Below are 20,447 nucleotides of genomic sequence, written 5' to 3'. Positions count from 1 at the left end.
CTATTTACTTCTATTTCTATTAAAAGTCTTCTTGTAAGAAAACTGAATGCTTTTTCATTGTTCTCAGATCCAAGGATTTGGGTCTGTGGTCACCTATGCAAATTGGTGAGGCTTTTTATCCAATGTTTCCCAGGAAAGGGGGGGTGCAAGTGTTGGGAGGATTGTTCATTGTTCTTAAGATCCAAGGGTCTGGGTCTGTAGTCACCTAGGCAAATTGGTGAGGCTTTTTTACCAAACCTTGTCCAGGAAGTGGGGTGCAAGGTTTTGGGAAGTATTTTGGGGGGAAAGACGTTTCCAAACAGCTCTTCCCCAGTAACCAGTATTTGTTTGGTGATGGTAGCGGCCAATCCAAGGACAAAGGGTGGAATATTTTGTACCTTGGGGAAGTTTTGACCTAAGCTGGTAAAGATAAGCTTAGGAGGTTTTTCATGCAGGTCCCCACATCTGTACCCTAGCGTTCAGAGTGGGGAAGGAACCTTGACAGGGGTGTTATTGGATTAAGTTTCGAGACGGTTTATTAGATCTATCTAGCTCTCACACTCCCTCACAAAATTCCCTTGTTTACTGCTCCTGTTCTCTAGCTCAGTGGCTCGACCTTTCCAGACTACTTCAGGAGTCTGATTTGTCTCGTGTACCCCAAGTTTTACCTCACTTAAAAAGTACTTGCAAAAAAAAAAACAAAAAAAAGTCACAGCACACTATCACTGAAAAATTGCTTACTTTCTCATTTTTACCATATAATTACAAAATAAATAGTTTGGAATATAAATATTGTACTTACATTTCAGTGTATAGTATATAGAGCAGTATAAACCAGACATTGTCTGTATGAAATTCTAGTTTGTACTGACTTTGCTAGTGCTTTTTATGTAGCCTGTTGTAAACCTAGGCAAATATCTAGATGAGTTGACATACGCCTAGGAAGACATCTGCGTATCCCCAGGGCTACATGTACCCCTGGTTGAGAACCACTGTTCTAGCTCCTCTGGCCATCTACAAGCTGGCTTTTTGAACCCCTGTTCTCCCTGAGTTAGCCCCGCCTCATTGTCAAAGGTTCCTAAAAGGGTTAGGGATCAAAGGGTGGCAGGCTAGAGCCTTGTTAGCAAGCGCTCAGCCTTTCCCTAGCAGGCCACTAGGCTCAGCACCCAAACCCCTAAACAGACCTCACTCCAACGGTCATGTAGTCACTCCTTCACCTGGAGAACTCCCTCACAAAACTGTTTGCTGCTCCTGTTTGCTAGCTCAAAGCTAATAATTAAGGTATATTAGGGTTCACAGGTTTTTCCATTGTTGTATACATTCACAGTACCTAGTTTAAAAAAAGAGTAGATAAACAATACATATACAAGTGCCAACATTTTCATGGTCTAATTTCATAGCCATCATCTCCCATAAGGGGAGACATCTATCAGTGGGGATCTGTGCATGCCATTCTTGCTTTATGGTTACTGCTGCTCCATTTTTTTCTTTATTAAAAGTTGCTCAGAAAAGAATTATTGAATTAGAAACTTGTATCAAGTTCTTTCACCAATTACTTGGCACAACTATCACTGTATATTCGTATTCCTTATATTGTATTTTCATGTTTGTGGCCATTATCAGTGACAGCTTGGCAGGTACAATTAGTGCTCTAAACTGTTGATTTTATTTCCCACCCACCTCCGTCTGCCTCCAGATGTGTCATTCCCTACCAACAACTCCTTCAGTATGTGGCACTTCCTTGCGCTGGATGACACCTTATAATAAATAGAAATGTTGGAGAGAAAGAAAAACAAGACAGAGAGAGAAAGAAAAAATGTCCCATTGCTTGGTCAAGTAATAAGGCCATATCAGAGGGCATTTCCCCAGCTACCCAGTGAGCCGCACTGCCTGGCCCATATGCGTGGTCTTTTACTCACAATATGCATGCAGTCTGTTACTGTTCACCATGTGTATCTTTAATCTTTAATCTGTAGAATCTCTACAGACCACAGTACAGGCATGGGTCCAGGGGAGCCCTCCACCCAGTTTTCTCTGCCACACCCAGCAATTATTTATCTTCCTTTTCTCAGCTAATTACCTCATTAGCCCGATCATTTCCCCCACATGTCAAAATGTCCACCATAACAGGTTAATTGCCCCCAGTTAACCCTGTAATGATCTCTGTATTCAATCACTTGAGTGACCATGGTGCCTCAACTCGGTCACAGGTCAATTCTGCCAACAGTTTTTTCATTTAGTAATGATTGATAAAGATGATTCATGCCCAGGGGGACGTAAAGGGAACTTTACACACCATTGGTCCTTATTGGACAGACCAAGGACTGATGTGGAAGGATGCAAAAGAGTCAAGGTATTCATAGCTTTGAGGGACACGGACGTTCCCTCCCTACAAAGCTAACATGACAGCCTTAGAAAAGTGCGCACACTGCCAACTTCTTCTCAAATAACGGCGAGGCCAATTGCCATGGAGGTAGGGGAAAGCTAGATGGTGAGCTGAAGGGCCTCTATTACAGTGGGGTTGGCCCTTTCCTCAGGCTGGCAGAAGACTCCAAGAATTACTGCCTCCAACACTCTCGTTCCCAGAAGTTCAGACTGGCAGTCTACCTGTGGACCAAGGACACTACGGTGGTATCTTTATAAGTGACTAGTTTTGTGTTCCTCAACTTTTGGATGCACAGCTTGAGACACCTTAGAGGGCCCTGATTAGCACAGTACTAACTGAAAATCAAGACACTTTAAGGTGTCTCAGGTTGAGCACCCAAAAATCACCAGTCATGTTTGAGAAGCATCTCAACAGGCACGTAACTTTAGCTATCTAACTAACTAACTAACTACAACAAAAAATCCATGGAGGCAAGAGGAGAAACGCTTCAATTTACATGAGTTGAGAATGAACGCCTTGGTTCTAGATGTTTTGAGTACAACCTTGACAGCATTAAAGTCAATGGTGAAACTTCTATTGACTTCAGTAGGGCCAAGATATCATGCTTGGCTTTTACATTTTGATTTCCATCTAAAAACAACTTAACCCAAAATGATGCCTGTCAAACCTCTGGTTGCCCTTGCTGTACATTAAAAACTACAATACTGGAGGAGTTGCAACATAAGGCATTGAAAGCAGCAGCTCTTCTCCTTCCTCCATAACACACCTCATTTGGATGCTGCTCAACTCTCTCTTCAAGTGAGGTCTCCAATGCAGAGATTGTCAGCCACCACCTTCTATCTTTTGCAGTTGCAATGGATCGAAAATGTCCACTCTTCTTTGGAAACCAGTCCATATGACAATGTTTCTGACATAACTGGCTCTCTTTCTTTCTCTCCTCCTCCTGGTTTGCCTATGTTCTGCTAAATGATATACATGCAGTGAGACTAGTTTGACAGCAACACCCATGATCCAAGTTGTGATGTTGCACCCCATAATGTTTTATGGAAATATGCTTTTTAATGTAAATATGACATAACTGGAATATGTTTTATGCTACTGTCAAGGTTCCTTCCCGACTCTGAACTCTAGGGTACAGATGTGGGGACCTGCATGAAAACCTCCTGCGCTTACTTTTACCAGCTTAGGTTAAAACTTCCCCAAAGTACAAAATTATTTTACCCTTGGATTTCCACTGCCACCACCAAACTTTATCTGGGTTTACTGGGAAACGTAGTTTGGACACGTCTTTCCCCCCCAAATCCTCCCAACCCTTGCACGCCACTTCCTGGGGAAGGTTTGGTAAAAATCCTCACCAATTTGCATAGGTGACCACAGACCCAAACCCTTGAATCTTAGAACAATGAAAAAGCATTCAGTTTTCTTACAAGAAGACTTTTAATAGAAGTAAAGGAATCACCTCTGTAAAATCAGGATGGTAATACCTTACAGGGTAATTAGATTCAAAACATAGAGAATCCCTCTAGGCAAAACCTTAAGTTACAAAAAGACACACAGACAGGAATATTCATTCTATTCAGCACAGCTATTTTCTCAGCCATTTAAAGAAATCATAATATAACACATACCTAGCTAGATTACTTACTAAGTTCTAAGACTCCATTCCTGTTCTGTCCCCGGCCAAAGCATCATACAGACAGTCACAGACCCTTTGTTTTTCTCCCTCCTCCCAGCTTTTGAAAGTATCTTGTTTCCTCATTGGTCATTTTGGTCAGGTGCCAGCGAGGTTACCTTTAGCTTCTTAACCCTTTACAGGTGAGAGGATTTTTCCTCTGGCCAGGAGGGATTTTAAAGGGGTTTACCCTTCTCTTTATATTTATGACAGCTACATATGCCATGTAACATATCTCTGCAAAGGTTATGATCTACTGAATATATTCTTCTTATTTGTATGCATGTATCATTTTTGTATTCGAAGTTATGAATATTGGCTGTGTACTTGTTTGAGCTTAAATAGCCTTAGTAAAGTATTTGGTCAGCTTCTTGAGAAAGGAATCAAGTGCAAATTAAGTGCCCAATCAAGAAACACTTAACTGACAATGGATCTTGGAAGACTCCAATCCACATAAGAAGTCTTCCTGGAGACATTCAAGATAGCATGTGGGCAATGGCTGCTGCCTATAAAAACGGAGTCATGCATGAACATGTGACTTGCCCATGTGACTCCAAAACTCCATGTTGGAGCTGGATTTTGCATAGGAGAGAAGAGGGGGTCTCCACTCAAAAGAGAGTCTATTTAAGCCCCTGGGGGACCCCTCCATTTGGTCTTCAGCTGGCTCAAGAGATAGCCTCTCCACCCCCAAAGGATACCTGAAAGAAACTGGAACAAAGGACAGTAACCTTTGTGAGTGATTGCTAGACCCAGACTAGAAGGGGGCTAGTCTGTAAAAGAAACTTACTGTAACATCTCGGAGGGTGAGATTTCATCTGTAATCACTTTCTTACTGTATTAGGTTTAGACTTGTGTGTTTTATTTTATTTTGTTTGCTAATTTACTTTGTTCTGTCTGTTATTACTTGGAACCACTTAAATCCTATGTTTTGTATTTAATAAAATAACTTTTTACTTATTAATTAACCCAGAGTATGCATTAGTACCTGGGGGGGGGGCAAACAGCTGTGCATATCTCTCTATCAGTGTTATAGAGGGCAAATAACTTATGAGTTTACCCTGTATAAGCTTTATACACAGTAAAACGGATTTATATGGGGTTTGGACCCCATTGGGAGCTCGGCATCTGGGTGTTGGAGACGGGAACACTTTTTAAGCTGTTTTCAGTTAAGCCTGCAGCTTTTGTGTGTCTTTTGTTCAGACCTGGGTCTGGGTTAGCAACAGGCAAGCGTGTCTGGCTCAAACAAGGCAGGGTATTGAAGTCCTAGGCTGGCAGGGAAAACAGACTCAGAAGTAGTCTTGGCACATCAGGTGGCATTTCCCAAGGGGGTTTCTGTGATCCAACCTGTCACATAAGCACTGGCACATGATTGACTATGCTATTGCCTGGGCTCTGGATCGCAAAGATGCCACTCAAGCTATGACTGGAAGAGATGACTGTTTACCAGTCGCCTAATCCACTTGATCATGACCATCAGACTGGCCCCTAAACGACAGCTGCAATGGAAATAATAGAGACAGAAAATCAATATAGAGGCATTCAAGGTTTGGATAAAGCATGATCTCTTCCACCAACGGCTTAGTGAAAAACTGACAAATCCCAAAGAAAGACAACCGGACTGAGTCAGGAGTACCTGGGATGCCTTCAAATCTAGCATCCTCAATGACTGTGAAGTCATGCTAGGATTCTCTATTAGGAACCTTCAGGACTGGCTTGGTGAAAATGATTGGGAGATAGGAGACCTGATTGATCACAAACACAAGGCCTTTTGTGTCTGGCAGAATGATATCAATTTGGTGCAAAAGAAGTCAGCTCACCAACAAGCAAAGGCAGAGGTTCTAAGAAGAACTCAGAACATGAAGAACAGGTGGTGGCTAGATAAGTCACATGAGCTTCAACTCCTTGTTGAAACTCATGATATGCGTGGCTTTCTTAATGCAATTAAAAGCATTTATGGCCCATGCATCTTGGAGCCAACCACTCTGAGACTGATGGATGGAGAAGAGTTGATCAAAGAAATGGAAGCTGTCAATGGATGCTGGAAGGAACATTTTGAAGATCTCCTTAGTAGGGACTTTACTGTTGATGACAATGTCTTCACCTTCATCCTACAACACCCAACCAGAGATGAACTCAGAATACCTTCAACCCTGGAAAAAGTATGTAGAGCTATTAAGCAGATAAACAACAACTAGGCATCTGGAATTGATGGAATCCCTGCCGAAATCTGTAAGCATGGGCGATTTACAGCTATACACTTTTATTTTGAAAATCTGGAACCATGAGAAAATTCCAGATGAATTTAAAGATGATGTGATTATGATGATTTTTAAGAAAGGAGATGAATTCAACTATGGAAATTATAGAGGAATCTCTCTGCTAGCAACTTCAGGAAAGATCCTCCCTTGTTTTCTTCTGAACTGTCTTCTTCCTCTTGCCAAAGACATTATTCCTGAATCTCAGTGTGAGATTAGACCGTCTAGAGGCACTACTGACATGATCTTTACTGCTTGCCAGCTGCAAGAAAAATGTAGAGAACAACTCCAACCATTATATCTGGTGTTCATTGACCTGACAAAAAAGACTGAGTCCATCAACAGGGAAGCACTGTGGAAAATCCTTCTGAAGTATGGATATCCACCAAAATTTGTCACCATCTTTTGTTTCCTTCATGATGACTTGCAAGCAGTGATCCTTTGTAATGGAACTCCTATGGCTCCTTTTAAGGATAATATAGGTGTTAGGCAGGGCTGTGTCATTGCTCTGATGCTCTTTTCCACCTTCCCTGCCATGATGCTCTATTTGATCATAGACAAGATCCCAGAAACCGTGCAGCTAATCTTTCGAATGGATGGTAAGCTGTTCAGCTTGGGTCACTTCTGATCCAGAACGAACATGCCGCTGACCCTAGTCATTGAGCTACAGTATGTTGATGACGCTGTAATGTGTGCTCACTTGGGAACAGATCTTCATGCGATCATTCACGTCTTTGCTGAAGCATACCAGAAATTGGGACTGACACTCAAGATCCAGAAGACAAAGGTTCTCTATCAGCACAATTCCAAGCACCAGCAATACAGATCCATAATAACCTTCTGGAGAATGTTGTGCATTTCCCATATGTTGGAAGCCACCTCTCTCAGACAGCTGACATTGACAAAGAAATCCAGTATCGGCTCAAATTTGCTAGCCGAGTTTTTGGTTATCTGAGAAAGAGGGTGTTTGAAGATTGTGACATCAGAATTAAAAACTTTGTATGGTTTACAAAGCTGTTGTGATCCCCACCCTATCCTATGGGGTTGAAATGTGGACAACAAAAGGAGACATCTTAAGGCCCTGGAGAAGTATCACCAATGCTGTTTGCATAAGATTCTTCTAATTAAATGGGTGCATAGATGCACTAATCTCCTGAGCTGGGAGACCATACCGGAGCCCTGTCAAGCTGAGGACTGGTCAGAGCTGCTGGAGCTGCCCATGACCAGGGCACTGAGGAGTCGCTGGGACTGCCACTGGCCTTCTACCCCGAGGAAACGGAGGACCCCCATGGATCCAGGTACACCCCCAGGGGAGGGGAGGAAGTGGCCTTGGGACAGCCGACCACAGTCTGGCTGCATTGCTGCCAGAGACCCCGTCAGTGTGTGGAGACTGGAATCCCCACTGACCCAGCGGTGGGACACTCTGCCACTGTGAGGACCCTAGGGTAGCAGCCTGCCCTCTCTAGGCCAAGAGGCCTGCGTTTGTCAGCCGTCTGCTGGAGATAGGATGCCCAACCCTGTGTTGCTCTGCCTGGATCACAGGCCAGAGTCCCTAACCACTTGCTGCTCTGCCCTAACTGTAGTCCAGAGCCTTAAACGGTTTGCTGCCCCAGCCTGACTGAGGGTCTGGAATCATAGACTTGTGCTGCTGTGCCCAGATCACGGGCCAGAGCCTCTAACTGTTTACTGCTTGGCCTGCACTGCAGGCTGGAGCTGTTGGGTGCCCCTCATGGCTTGATGGTCTGGGCCCAGAGGCTCATTTGCAGCTGTTCCCTGACTACAGGCCAGAGTCATAAACTGTTCAATGTCTGCTAATTCCCTGGCTCTGGACAATGCTTACCGACGTAGTGAGATGGAGTGGCCTCCCACTGACCCAGAGGAGGAGGGCCCACCACTAACCCACTACAGGAGGGAACTTGAAAAAACAGAAGGGAAACAGTCAGGAGTAAGCCTGAGAATGGGGGGTAGGGAAAGAACTTGAGAGAAGCATAAAGGGTAGGGGCTGCCTGAGAAATTAGGCTACCTGTGGGGAGGGAGGGGGAGCTGATGTCAGAGAATAAAGCCCTGGAGATTGAGGAAAACTGAGAGGAGCTGCAGAGAAAGGGTGAGAGAAAGTGTGTCTTAGAAATGGTCAGTAGAGAGCAAAGAGAAGCTGAAGACTAAGTGGAAGGAGGAAGCCTGAAGATTTACAGACAAGCTGTGCACAGCAGAGGAATCTCCCAGGGAAGGCTGACAAGTAGATAGCAGGAGGTACACACCGTTGTTTTAGGAATGATCAGTTTAATGGGAAATACCCTGTATACAAAACTGATCTACAAAGGATCATTTTATAAAGTGCAACAAGCTGTATTCTACATATTGCTGAAAGGGTATTCAGGTAGTAGGAAAATGAGAATTGCCAGAGTGGATCTGACTAAAGTTCCTTCTAATCTAGCATCTTGTCTCTGACAATGGTCACTAGCAGGTGTTTCACAGGAAGGTGCAAGAAGCCCTGTAATAGACAATGATGGAATAACCTGCTGATGGAGAAAGTTTTATCTTGCTGACTCCAGACAATTAGTGATTGGCTTCTGCACTGAAGCATTAAAATTTATATCCATAATGTCTTTTTATGCCATCTAATAAAACTGTGGCTGTTGCCATTACATGGCTAATGGCCATCTAGATGAAAAAATGTACAAAATATAGATAGGGATCAACCCACTCACTACTGATACGGAGCCATGTCTGATGTGAAATGCAGCATCTGTTCAACAGCCCACTGCTATTAATAACCCACAGCAATAGGACACTGCAGTTTAAGACAGGAGGTGACAAATGGCATATCGAGTGGAAAGTGCATAAGGAATGTGGGGACTCTGAATGTAATTATCCCATCTGGGATTTGACCAGAACACAGGGACTGGGGCCCTTAAACCCTCAATGAGTATCACAGAATCTTTTCTGATTCACAGTGGTTAGCATTTTAATTGTACATCTCCTGCTGAAAGACAGAAACCCCACCAGCACAGAATGCATCAACACCATCCTGAGACGGCCCAGTGCTGACTTAGAAAAAGGAACACTTGTGGAATCAACACCACAACTTCCTGCAGCTTCTAGTATTCCTCAGAGGTTTTTCATCCAAGTATACTTCATCCAGGTGTGTGAGATCTGATAGGCTCCCCGCATAAGGGGAATGGCTCCAAGCATATTACTTAAATAAGACTTATTCCAGGACTAATACCTATCTGAAAAAAACCAACGTATTTACTATTTGGCAGTTACTGTTTTGTACCATCTGGCATCTGGAATCATTGTCAATACTGTATTTTTTAAATTCTGCATCATAAGAAATTATCCCTCCAGGAGGGGCGGGAAGCCATAATTAAAACTAAAAGTGATAACTCACAGTCGTATCCTTTCACAGCAACATTGTTCAAAAGAGACTAAAATGTAACTCCAGAAGCAGCAAAACCTCTGTGTCCTATCAAGGGAAAGGAGTATCTGAAAGAGATGTAAACAGAATAAAAAAAAAAGAATCAGGCAATCTGGCAATGTTTGCAGAAAGGCTACATTACATTTCAAAACTGCAAACAATGAACAATTTCCAGTCTCTGTTTGCTTTGTGGAATGTATAAGCATGTGATGTAATAGTCTGTCACAGTTCAGGGCAACTGCACCTGTATTCCCCCTCTATGATCCAGCAAGAGCACCCACTCTAGACTTCCAGCTCCCTAGCTGTTGCCTCTCTTGTGTGGAGACATGCATCTCTCTGCCTTCCGACAGGAATATTTCCAGGCTGAACAGTTCCCAGACTATACTGTGACCTCTCTGGAAAAAGACACACTACCTCAACAGGCCTGTTTCACTTCTCTCCTTAGAGACAGTACACAGTGTAACTGCTGCAATTAAATTACCACACAGCCCTTTCTAAGCATGCACATTTATCCTTAAGGTGAAAGCATTACAGAGAAGACATATTAAAAAACAACAAAAGAACCAAAACACATGCTGATAAGCTTACCAGAGATCATCCTTTCACTCCAACAAGGGATCTGGTTGGTAATTAGTCCTTCAAATCCCTCATAGGGGTTTTTACTGTGGTCACAATTTCATCACAACCCTAAGCTCTGAACCAGCACCTACATTTTTCAGTAGGTCAAAAATCTTCCAACCCTCCCTTAAGGATTGGGCGCTCCTCCTTCCCCGCAGACCAGAGGTCCATTTGGTAGATCAGGAAGAAGGCCATGACTCAGCTTTTAACTCAGGCTATTTAACCAAATATCCTTTCTTTGTCTGTTGGTTCCTGGAGAATCCTGTTTGAACCAGTATATGCAAGCCTCTCTCCAGGTGGTGGTCACTCTCTGGAGGTGCTACAACCTGAATGAATTTGCCTACAGCCAGCCCCCAGCTCCCCCGCACCATTGGTTTGAGTTCCTGGAGGGCTGTGGTCCCCCTTCCTCATGGAAATACATATGCTCCCTCATAGTACATAAACATTTGCATTTTTAATACAGTGAACTCCTAAAAAACTCAGTTCAATAAAGTTTAACTTAATTCAATAATGTTTGTCCAGGGTATTGTCATATCTGCCGCACGATTATGAAAGGAGCTAAATAATTGTGTATGGTTGCTTTGTACAGTAAATAATTTTCAACTTACATACAGTTTTCCATCTTTAAAGTGCCTTATAAACACTAACTCCCCACTGCCCACATTTTACAGATGGGGAAACTGAGGAAACAACCTTGAATGACTTGCCTAAGGCTTCATGAGGATTCAGTATTTGAACCTAGTTCAGAAAACAAGAGTCCTAGTCTCCAGTTCCTGTGCTGAAACCACTAGACTATATCACCCTTAAATACAGATCATCATAACATCCAAGTGAATCAGATGTACAAGAATAATTTTTTGCAGAGTAATTAGAGCTTTACCAAAGAGCACTCACGGAAATTACAAAGTAACAAAAATTAACACAGAAAAAATTTAGTCCTTCATTCTAAATGTCTTTGGTGATGGATTAAGTATTTTCCTTTCACCACTTAAGTACTTTCTTGCACGCTCTATTTCTGATGTTTTTTACCTCCTTAACATGAATGTAATGTAGAGAACCTTTCCATTGCTCTGCTGATGTTTTTGTCATTTAACTGAGGCAGATTGCACTCCAGAAAGAATGTGCTGATGTCTAGGTCAGTGCACTTTGTATTTTTCCAGATCGTGCGGATAGTATATTATATTATATAGTATAATATAATTGTATTATATTATAATATATAGTATAATACCAAGGTGACTTAACATCTGTAAAACACACCCATGCAAAAAATTAGAAATAATGGCTGTAATAAGAAGGATGGCTCTCATTAATATGCCCCAATTAAGTCTGGTGAGATAATCTCACGTACATAGGGTGAGGATTAGCAAAGGAATTGAATAAAGGAAACATTTTCTTGTGGTTAGAGGTGACAGCTGTAAAGGCTGAGGCCATTTCTGCTCACAGCAAATGAGTTTCTCGTATCTCATAATGCAGTAGGTGAAAGGAAGAGTTTTTGCTAGCAGATTAACACGAGATAGTGGAGGTGAACTGCAGATTCAGCCATCAATGTGTTTCAGCCAGACAGGCAATCTGCAGAACCCTGGGTATAAGCAGGCATGCACCGCTAAACTCCATGACATAAAATTTGTAATATCCTGTGTGTGACATTTCTTGTGGCAACAGGCAAGTAGTTTAATCCTTCAGGAGGCTTTTTGTTAACCCACTGCTAGGTCTCTCTATTTAACAGCCTCTCCTGTGCTGGTGATCATATTGTATGTGTAAAAGACATGTCTATTAGGAATATTAGGAGTCTACTGATGTCGGGGACTGGGCGGAGAAATTAATTGGTCAATGTGTCTGCAAGTGTCAGATTGCTAAGGGAAGCCGTGTGCAGGAAGGCAACAGCAAAGTAGGTTCAACAGGGCTGCAAATTAACAGTGATAAAAAGGCTTTCTTTGCTGTTAATAGAACCCTATTGGGCAACTGTAAAGAAGTAGATGGTTTTCAGACACTGCATTCAAGTCCCAGGTTGCTAATGGTGGAACATAGATTGTACTACTTATATTGTAAGCTCTTTGCGGCTGGGTCCATCTTTTTGTTCTATGTATGTACAGCACCTAGCACAAATGGGTCCTGCTCTTTGACTGCGGGACTGAGGCACTACCACAGGAGAAATAATGAACAACATACCTTGTGATCACTAATTTGTATGTGGAAGGAACAGAACCAAATTCAGAGGGTATGATGAAGCACTATCAAACAATGCCAGAGTGTCTCCGTTGAGGATTGTTCCCCAAAAAAAAGCCCTGTTGTCTTACCTTGATCCGTCATTCATCGTATGATTCCATTAATCTACAATTTTAAAAGTTACATACCTCCATAGATTTTAAGGCCCCAAGGCACACTTATGGTCATCCAGTCTGACCTAGTGTTTAACACAGGCCACAGAATTTACCCAGTCAAGCAAAAGAGATGGTGTTGGGGGTCTCCATTTACAAACAAACAACTGGTTATTTTTGCTCTCAGTATATCTGGAAACATTTAACTGAAAGTTTTAAATTCACAGGAAAGTGCCCTGGGGGAAAGTATATGCCTATGAATCTTTCAGTATCATGGCCATACTCATTGATATAAAGGCCTTAACTCAGGCATCCTTGTTCCTTTCACAGAATCACAGAAGATTAGGGTTGGAAGAGACCTCAGGAGGTCACGTAGTTCAATCCCCTGCTAAAAGCAGGACCAACACCAACTAAATCATTCCATCCAGGGTTTTGTCAAGCCAGGCCTTAAAAAACTCTAAGGATGGAGATTCCACCACCTCCCTAGGTAACCCATTCTTGTGCTTCACCACCCTCCTAGTGAAATAGTGTTTCCTAATATCCAATCTAGACCTCCCACACGGCAACTTGAGACCATTGCTCCTTGTTCTGTCATCTGCCACCACTGAGAACAGCCTAGCTCCATCCTCTTTGAAACCCCCCTTCAGGTAGTTCAAGGCTGCTATCAAATCTCCCTCACTCTTCTTTTCTGCAGACTAAACATGCCCAGTCCTCTCAGCCTCTCCTTGTAAGTAATGTGCCCCAGCCCCCTGATCAATTTCATAGTCCTCCGCTGGACTCTCTCCAATTTGTCCACATCCTTTCTGTAGTGGGGGGCCCAAAACTGGACGCAATACTCCAGATGCGGCCTCACCAGTGCCGAATAAGGGGAATAATCACTTCCCTCGATCTGCTGGCAATACTTTTACTAATGTAGCCCAATATTCCATTAGCCTTCTTGGCAACAAGGGCACACTGCTGACTCATAGCCAGTGTAATCCCAATGTCCTTTTCCTCAGAACTGCTGCTTAGCCAGTCGGTCCCCAGCCCGTAGCGTTGCATGGGATTCTTCCATCCTAAGTGCAGGACTCTGTACTTGTCCTTGTTGAACCTCATCAAATTTCTTTTGGCCCAATCCTCTAATTTGTCTAGGTCACTCTGGACCCTATCCCTATCCTCCAGCATATCTACCTTTCCCCCCAGCTTAGTGTCATCCGCGAACTTGCTGAGGGTGCAATCCATCCCATCATCCAGATCATTAATAAATTTAATCATTTCAGCCCACTACCTGCAAACTTGCTTGCAGTGGGGTGTGTCAGATGAGTGATCCCTGCTCTCCTGACTGCCCCAACTGAAGAATGTGACTAGGGCCGACATCCTTAAAGATATTTATGCACCTAATTTCCATTGAGGGTCTGGGCCTAAATGCTTTTTCTGGATCAGGGCCTTAGTTTCCACTGGGAGACCAGTGGACTCAGGAACCAATAGAGTCAAGAATCACTAGGCCAAAAGGCTTGATGCTTTGCACTAAAACCTAATTTTCAACCAGAACCAGTAAGAAGCAGCTGAAAAATTTCAACTTGAATTTCTACTTGGTTTGTGTTGGGTGCTAGAGATAAAGAAAGTGAAGTAAAAAAAGTGTTGTAATTATTTCAAAATTGGAAAGTTGTCCCAAAAAGTCCAGTTGTGTGAGTTTCTTGCAGCTGGAACTGCTGCTGGGCTTTCATACAAAGACGAAAGACTCTATACCTTTAGTAGCAGAAGAAGAAACCAGGTCACATCTCAGATGGTGACTCTTCTGTACACTGAGCTAAATTAAAGAAGGATGGAACGTTCTTTCCTTTAGAAAGCTGTAAAATATCAAACCACTGGTTACACACCCATACACACAAAAAAAGACAAAAAAACACACCTGGGGAAGGGGAAAAGTCATGGAGTGAGCCATTCAGAAGGCTTACTCTTTGCCCAGCATGCTGTCTGAATGCTAACAATAAGGAAAAGTCACCCCTTGTATATTAAATATAGTATAACCTTATATTTAAAGGGAGAGCTTGGCATCTGAATCTTCTATATGGAGGTATACATTTCAGCATCAGTGCAACATGGCAGGAAGGGCAGACCATATCTAACAGGGTGTTAGTACAGTTGTTGCAGGAGGAGAAGTGATGGCAGTCAGGTAGATAGGGGTGGAGAAAAGGGGTCATCACTGGCCATACGTCGGATGGTGTGAAACTCTCTAGAAACAAGTGAAAGTGTCCTATTGTTAAGATAAGTGGTAGGGGTCTCAACATGTATGAGAACCTTGGTGTGGGAATGAATTTGCATTTAATTCTCCCAATTTCTATATATTAAATAGAAAGAGCACATTCAAATAGGCCTAGTATCAGATAAAACCTTTCTTTGAGCTGTGAGCACAGTTAACATTCTGATAAGTGCCATTGTGACAGCCGCCATCTTGGCCAGCAGAAATGAAACTGCCTGGGATCTCCAGAGCTAAGCATGAGCTACCCAGTGCTCTCTGACTTGCTCTATAACTTGAGCTGTAGACTCTGTGGATTGGGCCCAGAAGAGGGCTTGCAATACATACATACCGGCAGATTACACCACCATTGCTTGGAATACTAAAAATGTGGGGTCAGATTCCCTGGTATATTCCAGCTGTTTGTTTTACTCTGGTGATACAAAGCAGCTGTGACTCCGGGGAAGTGGTCCTGAGCCAGCTGTGCCCTTTCAGAAAGATGCTGGTTTTGTCAAAGGCATTGTTACTAGCTGGCGAATGAGACACTTTTAAAATTACTAGCTGGTGAATGCTACGCTTCTTTCGTGTTTTCAAGACGTTCTGCAGAAACATAAGCACTAGAAATATAATTATTGTTTTTAACTGAAAGCTTTGAGTCAGGAGCAGCCATTAACTTGTCAAAAATATTTGTCAAACAACATTGTGATGGAGGGGGGAAAAAACAAATTATGATGAAGATTGTCTATACATCAAAATTAACACAGCAATAAAGTTAGAAAGTAGCCTTTCCTTGAGGTGCTGATGAAATCTACAAGCAAATTGATTTTCAGTTATCATAAATCAGTAATTAATTACCCAGAAAAGTCATAAGACTGAAAGTAAAAAAAGTTATTTCAAGCAGCAATTTTTAAATTTATTATAATACCTTACCTGAAAATCTTGAAAAAAGTTCATCTCTACTCACAGATGACGTTCTTTACATTTGAGGAAAGTATTCAATATTCTTCAGACAAAATAAAGTGGCTAAATCCCTGCTTTAAGGGAAAAAGAGAATCCTGCCTTACCAGCACCTCCAATTTTCAGATCCAGCAGGCCAGATTCTCTCTTGTGCCAAAACCTGCTTGGCTCAGGAGATGAGGTTGAGCCATCAGATTACAGCTCACTCATTCTTTGCCCTATGAAGACATAGTCTCAGCATAGGTTAAAGCAGGCTAGGGGCTGCTGTGACCTACGCCAGCTGGCAACAGTCCCAAGGGCCTGTCCTGGAGATGAGAAATGGGAACAAAACATTGATATTGTTGTACCTGAGCCCCTAGCATGCACCCTACTTCAGATTCCCATGAGTTGAGAGCTCCCCACCAAGTGGATGAATTTTCAACTGGCCAGATACAGCCACTATCCAGCCCCTTTGCATTGGTCTCATGGCACCAAGCAACCTTAGACCTGGTGGGTCCGGCTGCAGTAGAATTGCCCATTGTTAGAGTCTGTTTTGCTGGTGTGGGTAGCCATAGTGGCTTCTATGCTGCCCCCACCAGTATGGGATGGGCATGCCAGGGAGAAAGGGCTGTGATTCAGATGCTGAGGTCGTCTAGCTGAACTACACTGTTGGAACAATTCCTAGGGGCCCTGTGCAACTGGTATAAAGTAGTGCAGACTTCATTCTGAGTCTCACTGGGGACTGGACTGGCTCATCCGGGATCAGGGAAGCTTATGACTTTTGCTCCTCCCTGATTCTGCATCAAGCGTGGCTCAGATGGCCCAAAGAATCTGACCCGTAGTGGGGGTGCTGGAACAATTTTTATAGTGGGGGTACAGATGATGGAAACCATGTATTTGGTGTTTGTTATTACCATTTCAAGCCAGGGGGTGTGGCAGCACCCCCAGCACCTCTAGTTCCAGCACCACTGACCCACAGTTTCCAAGGTGCTTTAAGATTCTCCTCAGTGGAAGGGGGCCTATATAAATAGAAGTCATTCCCCTGGTAGTTTGTTGCAATGGTTAGTCTCATTCTTAAAAGATTGTCACTTGCTGGAGGATTCTCCAGTCCTTGAAGTCTTTATACTACGATTTGAGGACTTCAATAGCTCAGACATAAGTGAGAGGTTTTTCCGCAGGAGTGGGTGGGTGAGATTCTGTGGCCTGCATTGTGCAGGAGGTCGGACTAGATGATCATAATGGTCTCTTCTGACCTTAATATCTATGAATCTATGAATTTCTTATTCAAATTTGTCGGGCTTCAATTTCCAACCATTGGCTCTTGTTATGCCTTTCTCCACTAGATTCAAGACCCTTTTCGTACTTGATATTTCCTTCCTCTGATGGTACTACTGTAATGAAGTCACCTCTCAATCTTCTTTTTGATAAAAGAAATCGATCTCTTTATCTGTGTCTCTCACTGTAAGACATTTTCTCCAGCCCCCAAATCATTTTGTGGCTCTTTTTTCACTCTCTCTAATTTCTCAGCATCCTTTTAAAAAATGTGGAGCCCAGAATGGTACGCAATATGCCTCCAGTGCTCCAGATTCTTATGGCAGCAACTATAACATAATGCCATCTTGTGGACACTAGGGGTATGTAACAGGAAATAGGCCAGAGACATTGAAACACAGATTATAGATCCTCTGAGTGAGACCCTGAATCCAGTTTCACCATCAAGTTTTGATGTAATACAGCATTTTCCAAACTTTTGAAAGCTGAGCCCCATCTTTCAGGAAAACGAAACCAATTGTGCCCACTGTCAAGCCCTCCATATGTTAAAGATCTACCCAAAAGGAGCAGGTACTCACATTAGACTGTGTAGATCTTTACAATATGATGCTTCTCCTTTCTCACTTTGATGCTTTCTCATGCTTTGATGAGTAATGAAATAGTTAACAATGTTGACATTTAAAGTGAGGCAGTTCATACCTCTCAGAACTCCTGTTTCAGGCTCTCTGCAAACTCAGGCAGTTGTTGGTTGTCATATTTTCTTCACAACTATAGCAGCTAGACACTAAAAAAAAAAGGAAAAAGACCAAGATTCCTGAGAACTGTAGGCCTCTCTGTGCTTCTGCCACCACATCTACCCATAGCATGTCCATTAGATTAGGGGGTTTCTCTAAATCCAGGGCAAAAAGTTAGACATTTGAATAAATAGTGGGCCTTAAGGGCAGTGTAATTGTAATTTAGCTGTGCATCCCTCCAGAGGTGGGAGAAAGTTGGTTTATATGGTCAATAAAAGATGCAGGGATATCATTATCATAAATGCAGAATTGAGACCTGCACTCTATTCTGAGGTCAATGTGACTTGGAGTAAATTGCTTAATCTCTCTGTGCCTTAGTTTCCTCATCTATAAAATGAGCATCAAACATACCAAATAGGGGTGTTAAGAGGCTTAATTAATGTCTCTAAAAACCAGTGAGATCCTTGAATGGAAGATGCTATATGTAGGGCCTTACCAAATTCATGGTCCATTTTGGTCAATTTCACAGTCATAGGATTTTTAAAAATTCCAAATTTCATGACTTCAGCTACGTAGATCTGAAATTTCATGGTATTATAATTGTAGGGGTCCTGACCCAAAAAGGGGTTGTGGGGGGTTGTGGTATTGCTACCCTTACTTCTGAGCTGGTGCTGGCAGGGGCACTGCCTGGAGAACTGGGCAGCTGGAGAGCGGCAGCTGCTGGCCGGGAGCCCAGCTCTGAAGGCAGAGCCTCCGCAAGCAGCAGCGCAGAAGGAAGGATGGCCTGGCATGGTATTGCCACCCTCACCCCTTCAGAGCTGGGCCCTTGGTCAGCAGCTGCCACTGTCTGACCACCCAGTTCTGATGGCAGCTGCGCAGAAGAAAGGGTGGCCCCCCTGCAACTTCCGTTTGGGTCAGAACCCCCAATTTAGGAAACACTGGTCTCCCCCATGAAATCTGTATAGTATAGGGTAAAAGAAAACAAAAGATCAGATTTCACAGTGGGAGACCAGATTTCATGGTCCGTGACACAGTTTTCAAGGCCAAGAATTTGGTAGGGCCCTAGCTATATGAATGCAAAGTATTAACAACATTTAAAAATTGTTAGTAAATAATTCATAGGAATAGTTGCCAAATTGCAATTGAAGCTTAATCTGTAATATTTTCAGAATGATATCAATCAGTGATATATTTGTAGTTGGGTCAGGCAGAGACATTCCTCCCTCTAAACAATCTGTTCATAGGAACATAGGACTGGAAGGGACTTCCTGAGCCACTGAGTCTGTCCCCTGCTGTCACATGCAACCTCATCATATAATCCCATTAATCTATTTATCGAGCTCCTTGATTCCAAAGCTTCACCAGCTTCCCAACCAAAGAACGTATTTTCCCCTTTCTATATGTTTCTTTTATCTTCTGGGAACTATAATACAACAGGCTGCAAATGCTGGTTTGTGGCTTTGAGAACTTCATATGGATTGCCCTTTTTTAGGAATGTCCCAAATAAATCACTTGATTTTGGTATTATTTTATTCCCCCAGAGTATAATTTGTATCTTACATGATCTATATAATTTTGAAAGACAAAAGAGGAACAATGATGTTAGGATCTAACAGAGGAGGAACAGCTTCTGGGGACATGTAGCTGGGTCATTGTGGCAGTTAATTATTTGTTATATATTCACTAGGCTACATTGATCTAGGCACCGTAGAAACATAGCAAGAGACAGTCCCTGTTTCAAAGAGCTTGTAGTCTCAGTGGAGAAGTTAGACCAGGGATCGGCAACCTTTGGCACGCAGCCCACCAGGGTAAGCCCCCTGGTGGCCCAGGCCGGTTTATTTACCTGCTGTGTCCGCAGGTTCGGCCGATCGCAGCTCCCACTGGCCACGGTTCGCCGCTCCAGGCCATTGAGGGCTGTGGGAAGCAGCAGCCAGCACATCTCTTGGCCTGCCAGGGGCTTACCCTGGCAGGCCGCATGCCAAAGGTCGCCAATCCGTGAGTTAGACAAAGTGTGGGAGGAGAAACAGAGGCACAGAAAAGTGAAAGGAGTTGCACAATGTCACGCAGCTGATCAGTTGGAGTAGAACGCTAGATAGCCTGATTCTCAGGTCTCTACTTTATCCATTGCACATACTGCCCTTCATTATAGCTCAGACTTCTGTCTCATGCTCAGTTACCTTTGTGGCAGTAGGTGCGTTACAAATTATTTAGCTAAAGAAAGAGAAAATCATATTAAAAGAACAATTTTCCCCCTCTAAAAACGAGTCATTGTTTGCATTAAATAATCACAGAAAACTAGGAACTATAAATTTGATTAATATTGTCTATTATATATTGATGGGGGAATAAGTGTGAATCAGCCCTGAATTCTGATTACCTGAGAGGTTCCACTTGTACTTTAATTAAGAGCTACTCCATAATGGTGCTAGGTATATAATTGAATAATACATGCATCCCCTGCTGTTGGAACTCAAGGCAAGGCATTCATTAAGAAGGATTTTTTTTTTGTTCCTGCACTTATGATGTTGAGAGCTTATTGCACTTAGAGTGCATGTTTACATTATTAATAGAGATGTGCCTGATCCGTGGCCCTGGATCCAGACATTTCATGCTTCAGAGGGTTTTGAAATCAGGATCT

The 20,447-nt window shown here is 42.9% G+C and overlaps 1 long non-coding RNA gene across 1 annotated transcript in view; it reads left to right on the top strand.

Annotated features, from left to right (window-relative positions):
- Window positions 1–20,447, top strand: part of LOC142071546 (uncharacterized) — a 190,381-nt gene that overhangs the window by 18,123 nt on the left and 151,811 nt on the right. The window lies entirely within an intron of this gene.

Source organism: Caretta caretta, chromosome 1, assembly GCF_965140235.1.
Source record: "Caretta caretta isolate rCarCar2 chromosome 1, rCarCar1.hap1, whole genome shotgun sequence".
Lineage (NCBI taxonomy): Eukaryota > Metazoa > Chordata > Testudines > Cheloniidae > Caretta > Caretta caretta.
The sequence above is the reverse complement of the archived record's forward strand: the minus strand, read 5'-3'. Positions and strand labels throughout refer to the sequence as shown.